Here is a 25259-nt window from a genome sequence, read left to right on the forward strand (position 1 = left end):
AGGGAGGGAGGGAGGGAGGGAGGGAGGGAGGTAGAAGGAAGGAAGGAAGGAGGAAGGGGGGAGGGAGGAAGAGAGGGAGGGAGGGAGGAAGGAAGGAAGAAAGGAAGAAAGGAAGGAAGGAGGAAGGAGGAAGGAGGAAGGAGGGAGGAGGGAGGGAGGGAGGGAGGAAGGAAGAAAGGAAGGGAGGAAGGAAGAAAGGAAGGAAGGAAGGAAGGAAGGAAGAAGGGAAGAAGGGAGGGAGGGAGGAAAAAAGAAGGGGAGGAAGGGGAACGGAGGGGAAGGGAAAGAAAGATAAGTACCTACAAAAGTACAGAGCATGGAAATGTGAACTACCACATACTCATCACTCAGCTTCACTTCAACAACTACCAAAGCATGCTGATCTCTTTCCAGATATGCCCCCATCTGCTCCCTCTCACCCCAACTGGATTGTGCTGAAGGAAATGTAAGATATCATATCATTTCAAGTGTGAACATGGCTTGAAACTAAACCAAAAATGACGTTTTAAGCACTAAACCTTATAGATCCATGTTTTAGAATTGTCAATGACCTAGGTTGGTGAGGGCATTGACAAACAGTGCTGCCATTAAATTTTCTGTGTTTATAAGTTGATATAATATCTTTGAAGGCCAATGTTTTACACTTAGACAAACTTAAAATGCACATATAATTTGGCCCAGCATTTGCAATCATCGGAACATATGTTACAAATAAGCTCAAACCTGAAAATAAATATGCATACATGGTTAAAAGATTGTTCAACATAACACTGATTCACTGATGAATGTTTGGAAACAACCTCAGTGTCTATCCGTAGGGCGCTGAAGAACAACCTTTTCCACAGACTGTCAGGCAACACATAAAAGACTGAGAAAGACCAACACCCACCTCCATGAAATGATCTCCAAGAAATATTAGAAAGTGAGACAAGGTACAAAACAGTATATGTAGATTACCATCATTCATGTGAAAAACATACACACACAATGAATGACATGAATAAATCCACAAGAAGTCACAAAAAAGAAACTTGTAACAGGGGTTGCTCAGGGAAGGAGAACTGGTCAACCAGAGAGTAAGTTTAGTATGCAGACTTTTCACTATCTAATAAAGGTGACGATGATGATGATGGTATTCAAGATAGCAATGTGCACTTTTTCATGCTGCTTACTTTTGTAACCATATATATATATATATATATATATATTTAATATACATATATTTTATATATATATCTTCTTACATTTATTCTAAAAATAAATAGGCTATATATATATATATATATATCTCCTATTAAAATATAATAATAGGCTATATATAGCCTACTAAAATATTTTTAGAATAAACGTAAGGAGAAAGGGGGAGACAGAAAACCATCTGCCAGACCAAATATAATCTCTAGCCTCTTAGGAGATTCAAGGGAAATAACAACATCCAAGAGACTGGAGTAAACAAAACTAGGAGCCATATTTTAATAGCATAAAAAGATATGTCAGGGGTTTAGGAGTTACAAGGGGCAAATGACGTATCGGCATATTCCTCAAGAATCAATAACTTAAAGATCTAAAGCTTTTGTTTTGGGGTCGTGTTTTCTGTAGCTCTGGGCCCTAAATCTAGAAAATGTCATGTTTGTCTCAGTCCAAGACTAAAACAAGACAAGGAAACATAGCTGCGTCCTTGCAAACAACATCACCAACTTCAGGGATTTCAAAGCAGATAAGGGCAGTCACCAATGGGCTCAGCACTTCTGTCCTTTTCTGGCTTGGATTTAGATATTTTCCCTGTTCTTGGAATCTCCTGGGCTTATAAAGACTAAGAAGCAACAACACTTTTTTCCAGTTAATACTCCATAAATTTGCTGATGTTTTTATAGCTGACATGACCTTGGGATTTGAGGATCAGCAGAAACACTGGGATACCTGGGGGAAGTTGTGTTTCTGAATGTACTTGCCAGGCAGCATTGATCTTCTTTCAATATCCTGTGGCTCAGATGGGCCAGAGGATGGCCAGCTGAATTCTTATCAAACTGAGAGAAAGAGTCATCAAAGTCAAACTTACTTAGCTGAGGATGTATTTGTGTGCCTGGTAGAGAACTAGTACCATGGACAGTTCTATGGGCCATGAACATGGTAGGCAATTAGTGAATGTTTGCTGCAAACATTCTCCCAGAAAAAAGAGAATTGCTTTACAGAGGTAAGTCAGATCATACCTCAACCTTAAAATAAAAATCATTAGACATCCAAACTTTCCCCTTCCCCTCTAAGCTCCGCAAATAAATCTCTTATTTTAAAAATTATTTCACCAATTCTTTGAGTAACAAAAGAAAACCTAAAAGCACGGGGAATAATACAACAAATGCACAAAACTGGAGGTTATTGAAGCTGTCATCTGGTGTGTGCTTACATGTATAAAAATCTATGTATCATTTGTAATGACACATTACTGATAAAGGTGAAATCTTTTTTTTTTTTTTAATCGTTTAACACTCCCAGAAGGAGCAATTATCAGAGATTTGGTATGTGTCCTTTTAGCATAATACCTGCAGCTTTCACACTCTCTTGCTTTCTGTCTCCGTCTCTGTCTCTGTCTCTGTCTCTCCATCTCCCTGACATTCTCTCTCCATCTAGTCATTTTTTCACTTCACATTGACATGCTATATATGATATTATTTTGTTGGGGTGGGTAGGTTAACAAACATGATATTATACTGTCCACTTCATTTTTTCCCATAGAAATTTAGTTCATTGTTTTTAACTACTGCCACATGTCCCATGGTGAGAACATGCCACTTTTGATGTATACAGCTCCCTATTAATAGTCGTTTAGAATTTTTTCCAGTTTTTCACAATTACACACAATGTTGACATTGTAATGAACATCCTGGCCCAAGCTTCCTTACCTAGAAATAGTCACAGAGAGTCAGAGCATTTGCATTTCCAATTTTACTTAATATTGCCAAACTGTGTCTGCAAGGTAGCCAGACCAATTTATACCAGAGACATATAAGAGCTGTTTCCCCAGCTGTTTGCCAACACTTCATATTGTCAATGATAAAATTCTTGCAAAATAATGTAAGATTAAAAAACCCAGGATACAGCATAAGTGGTTGCATTAGTCTATTCTCAAATTGCTATAAAGAACTACCCAAGACTGGGCAATTTGTTGATTAAATTAATTTTTTTGTCAATCTCTTAGGTGAAAAATGTCCTGCTTATTCTTTCTCTTTCCTCCTTCTAATCTCTGCTCCTTTCTTAGCTTGTACACTGCCTAGAACATCATGCATGATGACTATTTCCTTGGTCTCATGGGTAACAAACAGCAATAGCAGCTACCTGAGGTTCAGGAAGGTTTGATGAGTTACCAATGGTCTCATGACTAACAAGTGGTGGAGCACATCTACAGCCAAGTCTCCTGGCTTCCAAAGTCCCCTTAATCACCCTTTGATATTTGTTACGGGCCTCTCTGCCTGCAAGGACAGGGATAAAGAAGTAAGTCTGAGCCACCATGAAAAATACCTTTCCTTTTGCTATTTCTATAAAGTCATGGTATAGATCCATGAGGCCTCTGAATTTGGTCTTCCAATAGCAATCAATACAATATAATGTGATTGCACACTCAGAAGAAAGCAGACAGAAGGTGCCCCCTGAGATTTGCACGTGCCTGCCTCATTTGTCAACAGGCTCTGGAACAGGGCTTCTGCGCTCCTGGTCAAACCCAGGAGATTTATTTCCACCTTCTGAGCCTTTGTTTCATATCCTCGTAAGTGGGGCAGTCCTTATCTCATAGGACTCTAGAGAAAATTTAAGGGGCCAATGCTTGTAGGGCTTCCTATCACATCATTATTTAATTCTGTTTCACAGCCTATAGCCCTCCCTCTGCCCAAACATTTGGGGTGAATCCCAGAACCCTCTGCTGACCTATGAGACCCTTTATTGGATCATCGCTGATAGATTCAGTCTCCATTCCCCTGAGCAAGGCAGAGCCTACACAACAGGAAAGCATGGACTGTCTTGAAGTCCCAGTAGCAATCCAGGTAAAGCAGGAGCGGGGCTGGGGAGAAAACGCATCAGCCTTCAAGGTCTCCCAAAAGCAGACCCGAACCCCCGAGGGCCGCCCAGGCTCCCATCGGCCTCCAGTGGGCAAAGGCCGGCCTGGCTCTCCGCAAAGCCTGCTGGCTTGTGTTCTCCATGGGCAACTGCCCAGGGAGCCTGGCACGGATAGAGCCAGGGCAGGGGCTGCTCCTTAGTATGCACCAAGCTGCTCCCTGGCCTTCTCAGCAATGCTGGCTGGAATACAAACAGCCTGTGTCTGAATGTGCAAAGCCTGCTTAGGTGTGTAGAGCATCCCAACGAGGCCAGGGAGAAAAACTCCGTGTCCTGAGGCATGCTCCCAACATGCTCAGACACTCAGAGATGACACAGGTCCTTCCCTCTGCCATGGGTCAACCACATGAAAAAGCACCTTCTCAGTGGGCCTGAGATAGTCACTCATGGTCCCACTCTCCATCCTCACCACCCTTCGGAGGCTCTCAGTAAAGCCACAAAAGAGCCTGGCCACCCACTGCCCAGTGCTAATTGATGCTGTGCTTCGTCTTGGAGGCAGCGTCATTGTATTATTGCTGTCCTTTATAACCATCCACCATCATTCTGGATGCTTTGGGAATCCCTAAGTGCTCTCTGCTTTGATATCCATTTAATTTCATTATGTGCTAACACCAAAGCACACAGAGCACTTCTCTCTACATAAAACCTGGCACTACGTTCACTCTTCCTAAATAAAGGAACGTATAGAAAAGTTTACAGTGGATGTTATGAAACTGGGCTAAGGACATTGACTCATTTAACCCTCCCCAAGTCAAAACAAAATAGGCTGGGTGCAGTGGCTCACGTCTGTAATCTCAGCACTTTGGGAGGCTGAGGTGGGTGGATCACATGAGGTCAGGAGTTCGACAACAGCCTCGCCAACCTGGTGAAACAGTCTCTACTAAAAATACAAAAATTAGCTGGACGTGGCGACTTGAGCCTGTAGTGCCAGCTGCTCAGGAGCCTGAGGCAGGAGAATTGCTTGAACCTGAGAGGTGGAGGTTGCAGTGGGCTGAGATTATGTCACTGCACTCAAGCCTGGGAAACAGAGCAAGAATGTCTTAAAAAAAAATCGACAACTTCTGTGAAAGAGATACTCTTACTGTCCCCATTTTCTAAACAGAAATTGAGTGTCTAAGAAGTAGAGAAAAATGCCCGACCCCAAAATTCTCAGTCAACGAGAAAATACTCGCAAAATAACGTGAGTTTAAAAAACCCAAGACACAGCAGAAGTGGTTGTATTCGTCCATTCTCAGATTGCTATAAGGAACTACCTGAGACTGGGGAATTTATAAAGAAAAAAGGTTCAGTTGACTCACAGTTCCACAGTCTGTACAGGAAGTATGACTGCAGAGACCCCAGGAAACTTACAATCATGGTGGGAGGCAGAGGGGAAGTAGGCACATCTCACATTATATAGCCAGAGAAGGAGAAGAGAATGAAGCGGGAGGCGCTACCCACTTTATACAGCCGGATCTCATAGGAACTCATGCACCATCATGAGAACAGCAAGGGGAAATCCACCCCCATGGTCCAATCACCTCCCACCAGGCCCCTCCTCTAACACTGGGGATTACAATTCAACATGAGATTTGGATGTGGACACAAATCCAAACCATATCAGTGGTACAAATTCCAATTTTGTCTACAGGCTCTATATTTATATAGGTTCCCACAGGAAAAATTCTGGTAATGAACTCAGCCACGATGTCAGCCACATTGCTCTCTGGGTGGTGGGGTTTTGTGTGATTGTGAGTTTATTTGTCCACATCCTTGGGGGAATTATGAAAATGCATATTACAGCATCTAGCTTTCAGAGAGTTCACAGTCCACTTCTTCTGAAGTTTCTGGAAGCCTGGCCAATTGCTGCTCAAAGCCATGTCTAGAAGAAGCACTGCATGGCACGGCACCCAGCAATCACTGGGCTGCTTCTTTCTCTGCATGTCCCTCCGAGCCCCTGAACGATCTCCTTGGACCCACATCATTTCCCCTTGTCCCTGCTGCTGTCTTCCATGCTGAGGGTCCCAGTGTCCTGCATCAGCAGCAACTAGAATAACAGCTAGGGCAGCCATCAGTGATGGGCACTATTCTAAAAGCTTCTATGTATTATTTGATTACAAGCCAGGTAGGTGCTGCTATTTCTCCATCGTACAGATGCAGTCAGTGAGGCACAGAGAGGCCAGTGCCCTGCCCCAAGTCATACTCTAGCTTGTTGAAGAATAATTTAAATTCCTCTCTCTCTTCACCTCCTTCTTTCCCAATCTTTACTGCCAATGTCCTTCTTTCCTTCTTCCCACCAGGCTTTCTCTCATTTCCTTCCTATCTAGATGCCTAACTTCCTAACTCACTCACTCACTCACTCCCTTCCTGCCTGCCTGCCTTCTTTCATCCTATATTTAGGTGACCTACTAGGTGGCAACAATGTCATAGTGAGTCAAAGAGATTCCTGTCTTCATGGAGCTTATAGTTTGGGAATGGAAGCAAAGAAGCTCACTTCCACTGTGTATGTGACCAGTGTGTGACAAGCAGAGGGAGACAGAAGCCAGAAAAATGGTCTGTGGGTCCCTGAGGAGCCTCTCACCTGAAGAACTGAAAAGGAAGCTCATTTCAGGAATTTTCTGGCCTTTTCATGACAAGGTAGAAAGCCCACAACAGAAAGATAATCTGAGTCTCTGCAAAGTTCAACTAGGAGACACATTTCTATAAAGTTGCGTATGATACAAAACACAGGGCCAGTCAGCCTCTACGTGGTCAGCAAAGCAAATTGCAAAAAAGGCCACATTTCTTTATCTCCCCAGGCCAGACCCCTCTGCAGTGAAATCTGCTCTTCCTGTCAAGAGATCTGTGCCCTCTTTCTTCGAATCTGGGCTGTACTGAGACTTAACGCTGCCAACTGCATGCAGAAGAGATGGTGGGCCTGATTTGAGCCTAGGACTAACAGGGGTTTGCATATTTCCCTCTTGCCTGGGGCTCTGCCTCCACCATGTGAACAAGCCCAAGATGAAGGACATACAGAACAGAGTTGAGTCCTCCCAGTTATCCTAGTTGACACCAAAATCAGCCAGTGTTACACCCAGCCTACAGTTGAATATGGATGCATGCAGGGGCCCAGCCAAGATGAGAAGAACTGCCCAGCTAAGCCCAGCCTCAGTTGTCAACAAAATCACAAGCTAAATTCTGGAATAATTTGTTACCAGAAATAGATAACTGATACATCAGGTAACACCTCAGTCTTAGAAGCAGTGAAGCTACAGACAGGATCTGGTGCATCCCTCAAGAGTCCATAGAGTGTATATAAATGGTTGTCTGTCATCTCCGATAGATGGGGCAATAGAAACATCGTATTCACAGAGCTCAGTGAAAGCACACGAATAGATGTGAAGTCAAACAGCACTGTTCCAATGTCTCAGAAACCTAAGTTTATTCCAAATGAAACAGACTACCCTAAAAGTAGGTCATGATTCCACAAACCGACCCCAAGCTCAACAAGCATTCTTTTTCTTTCTTCTTTTTTGTTTTTGCTCAACATGTATTTTCAAAGATTCCCAAAACAAAGAGAAGAGAAGGGAGATGGAAAAGGATTGTGGACTGAGTCAAACACACAGGTGCAACAGTCATAGGAACTCGGAGGATGAGGATCTCCGTGCCAGGTGCCAAGCTGCGTATTCTCTAAGCATCTCTCATTTCATCCTCACAAAACCCTGAGCCAGCCCCTACAGGAGCCCCACTTTAGAGTGGAGGCAACTGCAGCACAAAGGGGTGAAGGAGTCTGCTCAAGGTCACACAGGTGGTCATGACGGTGACATGACCCCAACAAATCCTCAAACTGAACCAAACCAAAAGAGAAGACAGCCACACACCACAGCTAATGATGTTTCACTTTATAAGTGAAAAACCTAAGGCTTAGAAACATTAAACAAGTTATTAAAACCATTACTTTTTTTTTCATTGAGTACTTACCTGGTGCTAGGCAATGACCTAAAAGTTTTATGTACATTTTCTCATTTAATCGTAACACACTATAAATGACATACATCATTCCAGCTAACAGGTGAAAATACAGATGTGGAGATTCATAAGTTTCCCAAGGTCATAAGGAATGGAGCTGATATTTTTTTTCTCAAATTTTTTATTGCATTTTAGGTTTTGGGGTACATGTGAAGAACATGCAAGATTGTTGCATAGGTACACACATGGCAGTGTGATGTGCTGCCTTCCTCCCCATCACCTATATCTGGCATTTCTCCCCATGCTATCTCTCCCCAACTCCCCACCCCCCACTGTCCCTCCCCTATTTCTCCCCTACAGACCCCAGTGTGGAGCTGATATTTTAACCAAGGTTCCTTTGTTCCAACTATTGCCACAGAGCTCCAGCCAAGAGGAGGCATGCCCTAGCAGGGCACCAGGCCCTCTGTGCTCACACTGACTCTGCATTCACCTTTTAGTGCTCAGTCTCCTCATCTGCCTCAAAGGGTTGTTTGAAGACTAAAGGATTAGCTCATGGAGAGTACAGAGAACGGTATCAGGCACATCATCCAAAAACGTTTGTTGTTTGCATCACCAGAAGCATCCGTCATCATCCTCCTTCCTCCTCCTCTGAGGTCACAGAGACCATGACAGACTCAACCAAACCACAAGCCCAGGCCCCTGGCAAGGGACAGTCGAAATCATCACTGGGCAATTGGCCTGATGCTATATATAAGTTGATGGTAACTCAAAGTGAGTACAAACAAGGACACCTCCAGAGCCGAACCACAGGTGACCTTCAGGGTTGTCACCCAATTCTATTTATTACCATTCTAGGCCAGCGACCCCGCTGGGTACAGACTTGTAGGGCTTTTGTTCTTGAGACTGGATTTCACACCACTCACTTCCTTGGCAAACACCATGGCCTGGGTACTTGTAAGACTTTCCCCACAAGATCAATGAAGCCAACCTCTCTGAAAGAGCTTCCTTCCAACTTTGACCACGGATACAAAGGAGTGGTGTTGGCTACATCACAGCCTATCTCGGAAGGCTAACAGATAAATGGAAACAAAGGTTGAATTCCTTAACTTTGCCCTTTCTTCTAAAAGCAGCATAGCAGAAGGCGGTAGTTGGAATCAAAAGGTCAAATTTAAATCGTAGCAGTCCACTAAGCTAAATATTGATTAAGTACTTTCTGAGTACCTGAAAACATGCAGGGTCAAAAGCTGGAGGCTTGGTGGGGGATCTGGAGGTTGGTCCAGGGTTGGGGATTCCCTGGTTTCTCACTGCCACAAACAGTATTACTTTGATAAAATCATATCCTCTCTGGAAAATGAGAGAGTTCGACAGAAACCTTCTCACCATCCTTCCAGAATTAAAATTCTGTAATTCCCACACAACTAAAATGCTGCTAAAGTTATCAGAGATTTAAAAGACATATAGTAAATAAGTTAAAATTTATATAAAAAATAAACAAGAAGAACTAGAAAAAGCTGCAAGAGGAATAAGGGATGAGGGAAACAGATTTCTGTTATTAAAACATATATCATAGTGATAATAATTTAAAAAATGTGGCTTTGTTGCAAGGATATAGAGAATTCAATGAGAAAAAAATGAAAAGTCCAAAAACAGACACAAAATTGCATGGAATTTAATATATTTATAAAGGAGGCAAGAAAATCAGAGAAAAGCAACTATCATTCAATAAATGGAGTTGGGACAATTGATAGCATCTAAAATAGAAAAGCAGGTTGGCTCTGTCCCTCACATTTTATATCAAAAGAAATTCTAGACTGATCAAAGTTTTACGTATGAAAGACAAAAGCACAAAGAGTAAAATAAAATCATCCCTGTTGACAATCAGAGGAAGCTTCTGACGGGACAGCCAAGGTCTCTGCCAGGACACACAAACGTGACTGACATCCCCTCCACATGCAGGGATCCTGCTCTTACCCAGCCTCAACTAGTTCTTCTGACCTCCTGAACCAAGGCCACTGAGATGCCCTATAGTGAGAGGCTTCTTTCTTTATAGTATCAGATAGAGCCAGCCCTTGCTTCTTTCATTTCTTCTAGAATCATCCAATTCATACCTTAATCCCTACTAAAAAAAAAAAAAAAGCCCCTCCAAGTCCTGCATATTTGGATGCTGTCATAACCCTCAATGCTTTGTTACCCTGTGATGCAGGAACCTCCATAAATCTAATTTTATTTGACCCCAGGAGCGTCTCTGGTGGCCTTTGGCAGTGAGGGTTTGGTAATATGAACAGGCAGCAATCATTCATTAAATGTTTATTATTAGTAAAGGGGGATGGTGAACTGGAGGTGCTTTCCTTTCCTGGGAACCCTGGATCTGAAACTATTCCACCATGAGATGCTTCAGCCATCCAGTGATGGGGAAGGATTTACAAGGAGGAAGAGGAGGAGAAGGAGGACATTTCCTGCTTGAACTTTGGAACATAAAACCACTTCTCTGTAACACAGTCTTCCTGCAAACCTAAGGTGTCCTTTCACTCTGCACATACCTCCTGTGCCCACAGGGGCACTGTGCTGAAGGCCTGGGAAACAGGCTAATGCTATATGTGACCTTGGTTCTCAGGAAGCCGACAGCCCAGTGAAGGGAGAGAACGAGCCCCAACACTAAGAGAGTGGGGACAGGGTCTGAGGGCCCCGAAGGATTAGCCTAGAGTGACAAAGAGCATCAGACAGGATGATGTGATGGGCCCTGGTGAGATTGGAAGGGGCCTTCCTGCAGAAGTGATGCTGAGGCTAGGATGAGAGGGTGAACTAGAGCCAGCCAGCAAACATGTGTGTTTGTGCAAGGTAAGGGGTGGTGTAGGTTAGAGTTCGAACACAGCTCAGACCATGCGTCCAGGTCCCCAGACTCAGAATCATGCCATCATGAGGCCAGAGGTGCAGGGAGAGGCTTGGTGAGGAATTTGGGTGTTTTGTTTTGTTTTGATTTTACAAGCCATGAGCAACTACTGAAAGATTCAAAACAAGATGCGAACATGGGGGAAGGGGTGTCGACTGCCATAATGAGATTTGAGGTTTCAAATGATCACTCCCATTACCCAGCAGAAACCCAATTAGATGTGCCTAACAGAGGAAGCTGGGTGGCTCAGGATGCATCTGTATCCTCCCAGCACAGAGACAATGGTGCCTGGACCTTGGTGGTGTGGCTGGGGGTAATGAGAAGCAGATGAAGTGGAGAAGTGCTGAGGCCTGGAGCCCCCAGGATGCAGGGATGCGGCAGGGATGGGGATGAGGAGGAAAAGGGAGGGGCAGGTAGACACCCAGGCTTCTGGCTTCCACAGTCAGGTGAAGGGTGGTGTCCTACCCCAGAACTTTGCAGGAGGATGAAGGATTACCACTTCGGGATTCCTGGCAAGGCCTCAGTTTCCTTTAGTGACAAATGAGGGGCTGGACTACTGCAGGGGGTTCAAAATTGTTTCACCAGCTATGTCTGTATTCCACGCAGCATCCTAGTATCCAAACTAATCAGACGAGAGGGGACAGGGGATAGCACCTGTAACCCGGTCAGCTTGGTTTGCTCCTCAACAGGCAGGCCATGCGGCACCTCTACACAACTCAAGATCCCCAGACATGTGTGAAAAGATGCAGGACTCAACAGCTCCCCAGCCTCTGCCATCTCTGTGCCACTCTACGTTTGACACACCATCTTCCCCACTCTAGGTCACCTCACTACCTGGCCTCAAGACCTACCCCAAGGTCCATTTGGCCTTCTGGTCATTCCTGTTAACTACAGCACCTGGAACTGAGCTCTGCCCTGCCTGGAGAATGACCCTCCCCCCAAGGCTGCTCCACCAAGCGCTAAAAGGACAATGGGTCCCACCGATTGAGCTGACGCTGCCTGTGCATTGATTTTTAGCCCTGCAAATCCACATGGCAACTCTCCTAGCATCATGAAAAGCCTGCACACAGCAGAGAAGTTGGCTCTCAAGATACGCATTTAAAAATACCCATGAGATAGTGTGGGTATCTTGAGAAAAAATGAAGCCAGGCACCTCGGCCCACACAGGATGCAAATATGTGCCTTGGAGGAATCTATGTTGTTTCTTAAACAGAGGCCTGAGATATGAGCACCACCAAATAACAGAAATTAGCGTTCCCAACAAGCACAGCGTCGCGGGCAGGCCAAGCCCCAGAGAACAAAGCTTACTTCCTACAACACTCTCTCGGTCTCCTTGTCCTGATCACATTAAAATAACTCTAACGACGGAGAAGCTCCAGTCCCGCAGTTTGAGGAAAAAGTTTCATCATTATTTATTTATTCGGCATTTATGTATTATTCCCACTGTGTTCCAAACAATGATGTAAGACAGCTTACAAAAATGTATCTGCAGTTAAGAAAAAAAGACAAAATAAAAAAGGCCAGGGAGAAAATAAATGAAGGAGGAAAAATACATGATTCCATGGCTTCAACACATAAAACACAGACTGTAGGATTCTGTACAGGGATTGGAGGTTTGGACTGAAATTGGATGCTGGACTTCCTAGCAACCCCAGTGAAGAGAGAAACATGATCACTGACAACATTCTCAGATCCAAAAGATAAAGCCGACTAGGCTTTTCCAGTCCTGCTAAGAATACAGCCCTGTGGTTCCCCATAAAGCAGGTGTTTGGGATGAAGGAGGATGTCCTTAATGCTGTTTCACCAGGGATGGGGGGAGGGGCTTATCTGGCCCCAGATGACCCCAAACATCCACTTGGTCTGTTCTCACTCCTCTATCCTGCCTTCCGCTAGAGTCCTCTGCAAATCTGTCTTGTATCACTTTCATGATTTTTGTCATATATGCACACTTAGCTGCATGATAATGTACATTATTTTTAATGCAACTCACTTTTTTGAACCTAAATAATTTATTAAAGAAACTTTACATCTTGGCTCTAACAGGAAAATCAGAATCAATATCCAAAAACATTAAGTGGCCACAAAATAAATGCAATGGAAACAAGTCAGTGTAATTCTGGCAAGACACTGTGCCCTTCAAGGGTTCTGTGCCTGGGGTAGTTCTCTGCTTGTTAGAAAAGAGAAATCATCCAATATCACCCGTCAATGACGCATGAGCCACAAACTACAACTTTCTCCTCCTTATACAACCACACAACTGAAAGAAAATTCACAGGGGAGAGGCCAGCTGACCACAGGATGGTGAAATTCGAAGCCCCATGTGATGTGATTTATATCTGAGACAGCGCTACTCAAAGTGTGTCCTAGTACCGCGTCCTGCACAGTGCCCATCTGGAAAGTGTTTTGTGCTGGCAACTGCAAGATAAGTATCTGTTCCAGGTACCAGTCCACAAATCTTCTCTTAGGGGTGACGTGTGAAAATGATTCTCTACACATTAATGAAATTATCAGTTTGCAACAGATTGAAAATGTTTTAATGGGCCCGATTTTACAGAGGGTGTGAAAAGCACTACTCCAAAATCATCTCTGACACCTCCTGGAGGCTTCAGTCCACACTCTGGGAAATTATGATCCTCTCATCAGCTTCAGCACATTTTGGTTTCAGTAAAGTTCATGAGTCTGCTGCATTCAACAGATACTGGACTAAGTTGGACTCTTCCATTTCCTAGCAAACACTTCCTGTGCCCTTCCTGTCCTCTTATTAACTCACTAGTATTTCTTTAATTCTACTGTATTCCACTTTTTGAAATCTATTGCAAGATGACAACATCACCCTCATTACCACCATCACCATCGTCATCACCACCACCACATCACAATCACCACCACCATCATCATTGCTGTCATTATCACTATCACCACCATGATCATCATCACCACCATCACCATCATCATCATCACCACCACCATCATCATGATCACTATCACCACCATGATCACCATCACCACCATCACCATCATCATCATCACCACTACTATCACCACCATCATCTTGATCACTATCACCACCATGATCATCACTACCACTATCACCATCATCATCACCACCACCACCATCACCACCACCATCATCATCACTGTCACCACCATGATCATCATCAGCACCATCACCGTCATTATCACCACCACCATCACCACCACCATCATCATGATCACTATCACCACCATGATAATCATCACCACTATCACCATCATCACTGTCATTATCACAATCACCACCACTGTCATCATCACCACTATCACCATCATCACCATCACCATCACCACCATCACCACCACCATCATCATGATCACTATCACCACCGTGATCACCATCATCACCACCAGCACCATCACCACCACCATCATCATGATCACTATCACCACCACGATAATCATCACCACTATCACCATCATCACCGTCATTATCACAATCACCACCATCGTCATCATCACCACTACCACCATCATCACCACCACCACCACCACCATCATCACCATCATCATGACATCTCATTTACATAGAAATTACTATGTGGTGGGCATTGGCACTGTTCCAGGACTTTAAACATAACTGGCTCATTTAATCCTCTCTCCAACTCTAGAAAAGATATTATTATTCTTCCCACTGTACAGATGAGGAGACTAAGGTATTGTGGCATAAAATGAAGTTGGCCAAGGACACTTGGCTAATCAGTACTAGGGGCAAAGACCATATGTGGGCAGTTAGGCCCCAGCTCCATGCACTTGGCCACTCTCCTCATCCCCTTTCAGTCTCATTCGATAACCAATATAATGCTGTGTCCTAGGATCTGGACACCTTGCAGTGTCCACTAAAAGGTATGAGCTGAATTCCTGCCTTTAAGGTGGGCACCTTATAAATTCAGAAGGAAAACCTTCACATAGGAAAAGTTAGGTACAGGTGGAGCACACTCCAATGCCACATGAATGAAACAGTCCCTCATATCATGGTTCAGCATCTATGCATTATTCTTGCCTCATTCCTGCATTCATTCAGCCAACTGGCAGTAACCAAGGGCCTCCAGTCCAGGCAGTACAAGAGACAACAGGTAAGCCTGCCCCCTCATGATGGGCAAGTTCTGGTGGCGGGGAAGCAGAACCCACCAGCAGACACAATCAGGCCAGACTATCATGGGGAATGTGGGGTGGGGAGGCCGCTCTAAACAGGATGGTCAGAGAGGGCTGCTCTCAGCAGGTGACATTTAACCTGGACTGACCGAATGGTGAGGCAGGGGACCAGTGTCCTGAGAAAGCATGGCAGGAGCAATAACCTTGAGGTGGGAGATGGTCTGACGAGTTCCAGGAACGTGAGCAGAGGCCAGAGTGGCCAGAATGCAGGATCAGCAGGGAAATGGCAAGAGTGGCAGTGAACCCTTCTGGAGCATTCGCCAGCCTTGTGCTGGACGGTGTTCATAGCACTTGAATATCTCAACCTTCAGAACAACCCTAGCAGGCGGGTACTTTCAACACTGCCGTCTTACAGATGGGGAAAATGAGGAACCAAGTCAGGGTTCAAATACAGGCTGGTTGGGTGTCCCAAGTCCATGCTCCCAGCCATCCGGCTATGTGGCCACTGTTCCCCAGGAATGGAAGACCAGATGAGGAAGGGTGGCAGGATCTCAGAGGCTGTGGTCCAGGGGCAGTGGGAGGCAGGGACAGGAGAAGGTCTGATATGCACTTCAGAAGGCCCTCCCAGCTGTTGGGGAGGAAGAGGGCCACAGTACTGCAGGGCAGAAGCAGGGGCCCAGCAGGAGGGGGTTACAGGGGCCCAACAGGAGGGGGGTGCAGGGGCCCAGCAGGAGGTAGGTGCAATGGCCCAGCAGAAGGGGGTTATAGGGGCCCAGCAGGAGGGAGGTACAGGAGCCCAGCAGAAGGGGGGTGCAGGGGCTTAGCAGGAGGGGGTACAGGGGCCCAGCAGGAGGAAGGTACAGGGACACAGCAGGAGGGGGCTGCAGGGGCCCAGCAGGAGGGGGGTTACAGGGGCCCAGCAGGAGGGGGGTTACAGGGGCTCAGCAGGAGTGGGGTGCTCTGAAAATGCTGAATGAAGGGCTGTGAGGATGGAAGAATCTGCTGCTCAACACAACTGCTGGGCTCCAGGCTACTGAGCCAGCTCGTTCCGTGCCCAAAACACGCCACGAGCACACACAAGGCCTTTGCTGCTGCATTCTGCAATAAACAAGGTCGGTCCTGGCTTACCAGGCATTTGAGGAAAGCCTATAATGTCAAAAAGGGACCCCAATATAGAAACAGAAAAGAGAAACAGCCCCAGAGACAGGTATTATTCAGGAGCAGACTACTTAATTTAAAAAATATGAGCCCCAGTGAGAATTCTCAGAGAGAAAGCGTGTGCTCAGAGGGAAGTGAAACCAAATCCACTTCTATCCTCTTATCCTTCCCAGCTGCCCCCAGGGCCGCATCCTAGAACCATGCAGGAAAAATCCCACCCTTTCTTTCCCCGACTGTCATCCCCCAAGTCTGTTCTAAAACAAATGGTCATCACCGCTCTAAGCATTCTTGCAAATTGTAGTTTGCCTTTCAGAAAACACGTGGTCCTAAAGAGAACCCAACCTCTAGCAGAGGGTCAAGCTGGACCCCAAGCTTCCTACATTATTCACTATAACAGCTGCTCAGCTCAGCATCTCTTCAAGGGCTAGGCACATAAGAGGTAAGAAGGTGACTTTAAGGGATTCATGGACCCAGGACAAAGCAACAGAAGCTAATTTCTTGTCAATTTCCCACCAATCTTCCAAGAACTTCAAGAGGAGAGTCTTTGTTTGGTATTATGGTGACCCTGGCATCTGACACTTGATGATCTCTGTGTCTGAATAAATACGGAGGATGCTCTGGCTCAAAATCCTTGGTAAGAGATGATGCCTAGTTTGGACTAAATGTTGTTTTGTTGGCATTGTTTTATTTTATGGTTACCATTTATCAAAGGCAAGCAATACTGGATTTCTACTTAAAAATGCAACATAAAATATCCTTTTAAAATGAGTTCAAACTGAAAAAAAGGGGTGGGGGGCTGGGCGCAGTGGCTCACGCCTTTAATCCCAGCACTTTGGGAGGCTGAGGCAGGCAGATCACAAGGTTAAGAGTTCGAGACCATCCTGGCCAACATGGTGAAATCCCATCTCTACTGAAAATACAAAAATTAGCTGGGCATGGTGGCATGTGCCTGTAGTCCCAGCTACTTGGGAGGGCTAAGGAAGGAGAATCACTTGAACCTGGGAGGCAGAGGTTACAGTGAACCAAGATTGTACCACTGCACTTCAGCCTCGCGACAGAGTGAGACTCTATCTCAAAAAACAAAACAAAACAGACCTAGTTTAAAAGAGAGTATTTGGCAAATTAGACTACAGGTGGCAGACAAATGACTACATTTGGGAGAGCGTGCATTAGCTCCTGTTCAGCTTCTGCTCAGCTGCGGCCTCCCAAATGCACAGTTTCAGCCCAAACCTCTCTCCCAAGTGCAGAGTTGTGCAGCCAATTGCCAGTTTGTCATCTTTGCATGGATGTCAAATAGATGCTCCAAATTCACTCTAGTTGAAATGGACCTGCTCTCTCCCTGAAACCTGCTCCACCACGGCCTTCCCCTCATAGGCCAGGACCAATGCTCCATCCTTCTGGTGCTCAGGACAGAACCTGAGAGTCCTCCCTTGAAACTCCACTGTCCCTGTTTTCCTATCTGCTCCCTCAGCCAACTGCATCGTTCCACCTTCTAGAAGTACCCACATCCACGCCCTCACTGTGGCCAGTCAGCATCATCTCCCACCTGGACTGTAGCCGTGACTGCTAGGCTGGCCGGTCCCCGCCCTCGGACACTAGTCTGTTCTGAAGTCATTTGATGAATCATAACTAAATCTCCAACACTTCAGTGGCGCCCCCCCATCACACTCAGAGCGAAGCGCGAGCACTGGCAGAGGCCCCTCCCTACAATGTCCCTGCTTCTCTCCCATGTCCTCCCTAGCAATCTCATGCAAGTCCAGCCACCACAGGGTCCCCCTCCCTGCTCCTGGAACCTGCCAGGCAGGCTCTTACTCAGGGCCTCTTCACTGAAGATTCCCTGTGCCCCAAAGGCTCTCGCCTCAGATCCCCACATGGCTAATTTCCTCACCGCCTTACAGCTTTGCTCAAATGTCACCTCCTTGATGATGCCAATCCTGACACTCCATGTAATACTCAACTGTCTACCGCCCACCACATTTATACTTTCTCTTATCTCCCCCTGCTGCTCCTGTTCATTTCCCACAACACTTATTACTAATATGCAGGACGATTCCCTACTGGTTGAAGGTGCTGTTCATTGTCCTCCCCCACCAGCACGCGAGCTCCAGGAGGCTTTGCACCCTGATGTCCCAGTGGCTGGAACAGTGTGCACACACGCATACTCTAGGGACCCTGTAGACATTGGTTCAGTTAAGAGGCCTGATTTCTTTTTTCTTTTCTTTGAGACAGAGTCTCACTCTGTTGCCCATGCTGGAGAGCAGTGGCACAATCTCGGCTCACTGCCACCTCCGCCTCCTGGGTTCAAGCGATTCTCCTGCCTCAGCTGGCTGAGTAGCTGGGATTACAGGTGTGTGCCACCACATCTGGCTAATTTTTGGATTTTTAGTAGAGACGGAGTTTTGCCATGCTGGCTGGGCTGGCCTTGAACTCCTGGCCTCGAGTGATCCAGCTGCCTCGGCCTCCCAGAGTGCTGGATTACAGGCATGAGCCACTGTGCCCGGCCAAGAGGTCTGATTTCTAGTGAAGTCTGCTCCTTGCAGGACCTAGGAAAGGGCTTTGTAAATCTGAGCTGGATACCTGTTGCTCATCAACATGAAACTCCTCCTTGTTGACTCAGCCTCTCTAACAGTCTGTTGAGATATCTGTTTGGCTCTTGAGTATATGGGAAGCATTGTTAACGCTTTTATTGACTTGTGTCATCTACCCATTCAATTAAGCTGCCAAGGGGGTGAGGCAAAAGGTGAAGACTCAGAACCTGGGATGGAGGCCTGCACTATTCTTTAGAGACCCCAGGTGGTCACCGCTGCAGTCATCAAAATGTTTTACAAATTTTTTTGACATGTGGAAAAGTAGAAAAAAATAGTGCAATGAACAATCACATGGACTCTAGACTCCACAACTGTCAACATCTTGCTGCATTTCATAGTATGAGTTTTGTATGTATGCACATGTGCACATGTGTATGTGTAGAACCTCCAAGAGAGCCATCCCACAGAGACAAATCAGGATGGGCAAACTTTTTCTGCAATAGGCCAGATGTAAATATTTTCAGTTGTGTGGACCTCTGGTCTTTGCCTCAGCTACTCTGCTGGAAAGCAGCCAGAGGAGTGTGTAAGTGAATGGCTGTGGTGTGTGTTCCAATAAAACTTTATATAAAAAAGCAGGGCAGCTGCCTGAAAACCCTGGGAAAATGATAAGTGGCACATGACTCAACTTTTTCCTGGGCAGACACCGCAGCATCCTATAGGGAAAGGCACCTGACATCAATATTTTAAGCACACACTTAGAATAACCCTGTAATGCAGATGCACCTGAATGTGTGTTCCAAACTAGGGAATTCGGGAGTGGCCCACCCGCAGATCCATTCCTTTCTATGATAAATATCTGAGCCTCCAGCCTGCCCTGTGGAACATGGGCCCTACAGGGGATTGAGGCCGTGAGTTTTAGGTTACTATCAGGGGTGTCCAAACTTTTGGCTTCCCTGAGCCACATTAGAAAAAGAATTGTCTTGAGCCACACATAAAACACACTAACACTCGTGATCATTGATGAGCTAAAAAAAAAAAAAAATCACAAAAAGTCTCACAATGCTTTAAGAAAGTTCACAAATTTGTGTGGGGCCACATTCAAAGCCGTCCTGGACTGCACGCAGCCCACGGGCCTCAGGTTGACAAGTCTGAGTTCCATGAAGGCTGCCAGGTGGAGGTGGTTGGGGAGGGTGCCGGGTGAAAATGCGGTAGAAGCTACATGATGTTTGCAGGCGGCTGCCTTGTGGTTTTCTTGCCCAGCCTGCTGCCTCATCGCCTTATGGCTTTGCTCAAATGTCACTCAAATGGATTTTTCTCATTTGTTCATCTTAGATTGTGTCTGTGGTAGATTGCGTAGGAAGGTGGAGATGTTGTCCAGCCTGCCGCTACTGGACTGTTTCGTTATGTTAAGACAGCCCTCTCGAACCCGCCACCATGGGACTCTCTCTCCTGCATGTAAATCCCTAAAAGAACCGCATGTCTTGTTTGCTGGCTCCAGGTCTCTTCTTTGGCCTCTTGAACCTGGTGCCTTCCCTACTGAGGTTAATTAGGGTTTCAGTATAACACATCCCCACACAGAACCCTCCTGGACTAGAGTCCTTTGGCCCAGACATCAGAAGACAGGAGGCGGGACAGGAAGAAGGAAGGAGGGAGGGAGAGCAGAAGACAGGGATGCCAGGGAGAAGGGGGTGAAAGAGAAGGGAAGGGAAAAGAGGAACGAACAAGGAGATAAAAGACCAGGGAGAAAGGAAGGAAATGAGAACTCCCAAGGAAATGAGAATGCGTGTGCATGATATGGTTTGGCTGTGTCCCCACCCAAATCTCATCTTGAATTGTAGCTCCCATAGTTTCCCTGTGTTGCAAGAGGGACCTGGTGGGAGACCATTGAATCATGGGGGCGGTTCCCCCATACTGTTCTCATAGCAGTGAATGAGTCTCACGAGATCCAATGGTTTTATAAGGGGAAACCCCTGTCTCTTGGCACTCATTCTCTCTTGCCTGCTGCCACGGAAGACATGCCTTTTACCTTCTGCCATGATTACAAGGCCTCCCAAGCCACATGGAACTCTAAGTCCATTAAGCCTCTTTTTCTTTGTGTATGTCTTTATCAGCAGTGTGAAAACGGACTAATACAGTGCCCATGCCACCCAGAGCGACACAGCTATGAACCTGTGGGTGATCTTGATTTACTCACCACTATGCACACACACAAGAAAAGCCGTCCTAAGCCCTATTATTGTGTTTACCATGTTAATATGATGTTTATTATGCAGAAAGCATTAGAAATAGAAATATGAAATTAGAATAGCATGAACACCCATTGTTTCAGCAATTTTGCTGTTTCGTGTGTGTGCGTACATGCGCGTGCACACACACACACACACGCACTTCATTTATGTCTGTGTGTGCTGTTGGCCATCTCAAAGTAAGTTGTCTGAGTCGTGATGCTTCATCCTCCCTAAATAACATCACGGCATTGGATGCTGTCAGGAGCCATCCTCTCAGTCATCTAATTTTATTTCAGCTTTAATTTCTTTTTCAATCAAGTCCGTCTTCAACCGCGTGGACAGGATACACAACAACTGAAAATCTCCTGCTCCACCATCTGTATATTTCTTAAATTGGCTCTCTGGACGCAGGCATCGTCCACCTCCTAAATATTTACCAACCCTCCTCCATGATCTCCATCTGTGATGCAGAGTGCAGTGGTGGGCAAGCGTCAGCATCACCTGGGAACTTGCGAGAGGTGCAAATTACTTGTCCTACCCCAGACTTGCTAGCTCAGAAACTCTGCCAGTGCGGCTGCAATCACCCTTGTAACAGCCTCCAGGTGCTTCTCATACAGGTTCCCAAGCTGTGAGAACCACTGCTTGTTGCCTTCTGGTCCAGCAGAAGGAGGAGCAGTGTGGACTGTCCAGGTGCTCCCAGCCAGAAAATTAGCAGCAGAAAGAAAATAAAGGGATCGATTTTGTTTTGCATATTTTAAAGTGAATTGATAGTATCATAACTTTCCTCCTGAATAATAACGATATAATATGCTCAGGCAAGGACTGTTTCTGCCCTACAAAACACAGATTACAAAACACAGTAAGCTCTGCAAACAGATGAGATTCAGCTGCGACATGTCGAATTATGTCAAGACACAAGGAAGAAAGGAAGCCGAAAATAGCAGCAAGAGCTCCGGATCATCAACCTCAGGACTGGAGAGAAACGGCCTCCAGCCATCCATCGGGTCCTAAGAGGCCTTAGACAGGAGGAAAGAGCTCCTGTCCATATGCCACGAGACTTCATGCCAACAACTCCACGGTACAAAGCGTGTGGTTCCCAGGGAGGCAGGAGTGAGCAGGCTGCTCTGAAGAGTGGTATTTTATCCTTTAAAAATAGAACGTTCTGAGCATACATGATATGAACAGTCACCCCACAAGCAAAGCTACTGCATTATATAACCACGATGTGTTGACGCCCTGAAAGCCACAGGCTGCAGGTGTATGATATAGACTCAGGGCTCAACAGCTTGGCAACCAAAGAGTTAATACCCAAAACATACAGGAAAAAAAAAATCTATATCTATTCCATGTAGACAGAGAATTGTAAACTGCCAAGCGACCTATGGGCTTGGCTCAGGAAGGGAAGGTAATGAATGGGAGAGAAAGCACATTTTCATACTGGCCTATTATTTCAGCTTGCAGGGTAAAAGTTATGAGATTAACCAACAGTGAATTTGCAAAACACCTTAGTGGGAATGCTTGCTTCTGCTGAGAGTTACACCTAGGTGACAGCTGAAATGGTGGCTCCAGGAATACGCTCCTCTGAACCTCTCCTTAGTTAGACAATATACTCTTGATGATTTCTGAATGAACCTCACCATGGATTTTTCTGATTTGTTATTCTTAGAATGTGTCTGTGGTTACCATCGTTATGCATGCGCATAATTCCGTAATTCATCCTCAAAGAACAACATGCAAACCACACTCCACAAAAGGACTGTCAATTTCCCGTATTTCCTGTCCTAAAAAGAAAGCCAGCATTTCAGGGGAGGGGGTTCAGCATTCAGACAACCTCTCCTAAAGTCCTTAGGATCCTGAATCGCCGTTTTCCACTGGGTCAAAAGATAAAATAAAATAAAACCTTGCAGCTTAAAAACACAGCAGGCATCTCTGGAAACGAACGTTGCTTCCAAGAACTTAACCGTGACCCATATTCACACTTAGAAACCACTCCTCCATCTCCTTCTTGGGGCCCAACTCCAGACATCCAACTTCACTTGCAAACCATTTTTCAGAGCCAAAAGTCCACAAACGATACCAAATGTAAAACCACACAAAAGCCAAGTGTGCCCTCTCCCTCACCCACACCTGCACTCCCAGCCCGGGCTCAGTGGCGGAGACCCCCGAAGGACAATCACTCCTGATAGCGGAGCGTGTGTTCCTGATGCTAAATGAAGGCTTCCACCTCCATTGTGGGAAACCTCCTCTACTGTGAATTTTTACAAAACCTGGCTTAAGAAGAGGACACACTGCAGTCAAAGAGCCTATCAATGACCATCTATTATTTCCTGGAAACTTACAATCTTACAATCTAGAGACGAAGAGGCATCCAAGTGGAATTTTTATTTTTAGCCCAGAAGTAATAGGTTAAAATAACATTCACATGCAAACAAAAGACCTCCGTGGCTCTTTCTGGACTCCGTGGCAGAAACCCAGGGCTGATCCTGGGCTGACACCCTAGACACATAAAAATGACCCATCTGTGGATCCAAGAGGGGCGGCCCTCACCCCTCACCCCAGCCTCCAAATGCAGTCATCCGATTCAAGAAAAATAATAATTTTAAAATAAAAGCCATTCTCGTAGGGACCTGCTCCTGTTGGAATTTGCAAACTCTTTGCCTTTAAGAAGCCTGCCCCCTAGACAGAGGCCCAGCCCTCTGCCTCACCAGAGGCATGGGGCAAAGCCACTCACCTTATGGTCACAGAGGGATCCTGGACGAAGAACTTCACCTTCCCCAGAACCCCTGCTCTCCCTGCAGGCTTCTGGAGCCTTTCTCCTAACCTCCCTGAAAGGCTGAGATTGGCAAAGAGCCCCCACAGCCCTGGTGCTCTCACTGGCTCCTGGGGACTAGCTGTGCTCCCTGAGAAAACTTCCAACCCAGCGCGCACTGCAATTGTCAGGAAGCTCCCGTCTGCCTTTTGGGGCTGAACACCATTATTATCTGTAAACATTTTTAAATACAGATGTTGCAGGAGTCAGAGATGGGGCGAGGGTGGGGGTGAGGAGGGCAACCCAGGCCTGGGGGTCCGACTCCCTCCAAGCCTCCCCTCTGCTCAGGGCCAGGCACTGCTCCTCTCCGTGCATGTGATGTGTCACTCAGCACTGCCAGGACACTGCCCAGGCTGGCCTCTGGCCAGAGCCTGGCAGAAACCACCTGAACCAAAGCCCTAAATCCCACAAACAGAGCCCACAATGGCAGCAACTTCTCCTGGCCTTAGGCATGCTCCAGGAACTGGCGAAACCAGAGTTTTTCTTAGGGCCCTCTCCTCTCCTTCCCCTGCCTCCACTGCTGCCACGATGGCCTTGGCGACCTTGGGCAAAGGGACCTTGGCCATGCAGAGTCCTGAAGCAGCTGCTGAAGTCTTAGATTAGGGAGGCTGCCTGGAGCCAAGCCCTAAGGGAACTTAGGCAAGAAGGAGCCTGACATGCAACCTGAAAACAAGAAGTGCTGAAGGTGGGGACCCGTGATGCACCTTTTATTCCAGGCACAGGTACAAGTGGCAGACTGATGCGGAGGTCAAAGGCCTAAGCTCACCTGTAGCCCCGACACCTGCTGCTGCATGTATGTCTATTGCTGTCAGGTTCAGGAGCATAGGGTCAGCTGGGGAAGGGCCTAGAGCAGGGTTTCTCAGCCTCAGCGCCAGTGACATTTGGGACCACACAATTCTCTGTGGTGGGGGCTGTCCTGTGCATCGTAGGAGGTTTTGCCGCATCCTGACCACTGCATGCTAGAGGCCACAAGCACCCTCCACCTGTTATGACAACCAGAATGTCTCCAGGTACTGCAGTGTCCTGGGGGGGAGAAACACCTGGAGGACAGAAGTACTGCTGGGAAGAAAGACAGCCATGGGTCTGAACCAGGATCCCCACTACATAACCACCTGAACCCAGGCAAGGGGCTTCACCTCTCTGAGCCTCAGAGACAGAGGTCATAGCCCTGAGCCAGGAACTGAACAAATGAAGCTTTGCTATGGAGAGGCAGTTGCCCCCTGACACTGCAGGAGTCCAGATCCTTCCTGCAGGGGATGGGGGGCTGGACTCAGGTCCAAATTCTGCTCCCAGCACATTGTAGTGGGGGCATCTCTCCCCTCTTCTGTGTACCTACCTGTACAATGGGGTACCCTTCCCCAGGAACTATGTGACATGAGCTAAGAGAGGTACCCAAAGTGCCTATCACAAGGTACAGCCTCAACACAATTAGCTGGGAAGAGGGAGAAGGAGAGGGAGGTAGAGTGGTAAGTGAGGGGAGGAGGGGG

The 25259-nt window shown here is 46.4% G+C and overlaps 1 protein-coding gene across 5 annotated transcripts in view; it reads right to left on the reverse strand.

Annotated features, from left to right (window-relative positions):
- PHACTR3 (phosphatase and actin regulator 3) overlaps positions 1-25259 on the reverse strand; it is a 258234-nt gene that overhangs the window by 136394 nt on the left and 96581 nt on the right. Inside the window, exon 1 of one of the 5 annotated variants that reach the window (XM_032257141.1) lies at positions 23695-23878. The exons of the other annotated variants lie outside the window; for them this stretch is intronic. The gene's annotated coding sequence lies outside the window, so the exon portion shown is untranslated. Of the gene's footprint in view, positions 1-23694; positions 23879-25259 lie in introns of those variants that run through there. 5 annotated transcript variants of the gene reach the window in all.

The sequence above is a fragment of the Sapajus apella genome, unplaced genomic scaffold (assembly GCF_009761245.1).
Source record: "Sapajus apella isolate SASKATOON/1434 unplaced genomic scaffold, GSC_monkey_1.0 scaffold96, whole genome shotgun sequence".
NCBI classification, from domain to species: domain Eukaryota; kingdom Metazoa; phylum Chordata; class Mammalia; order Primates; family Cebidae; genus Sapajus; species Sapajus apella.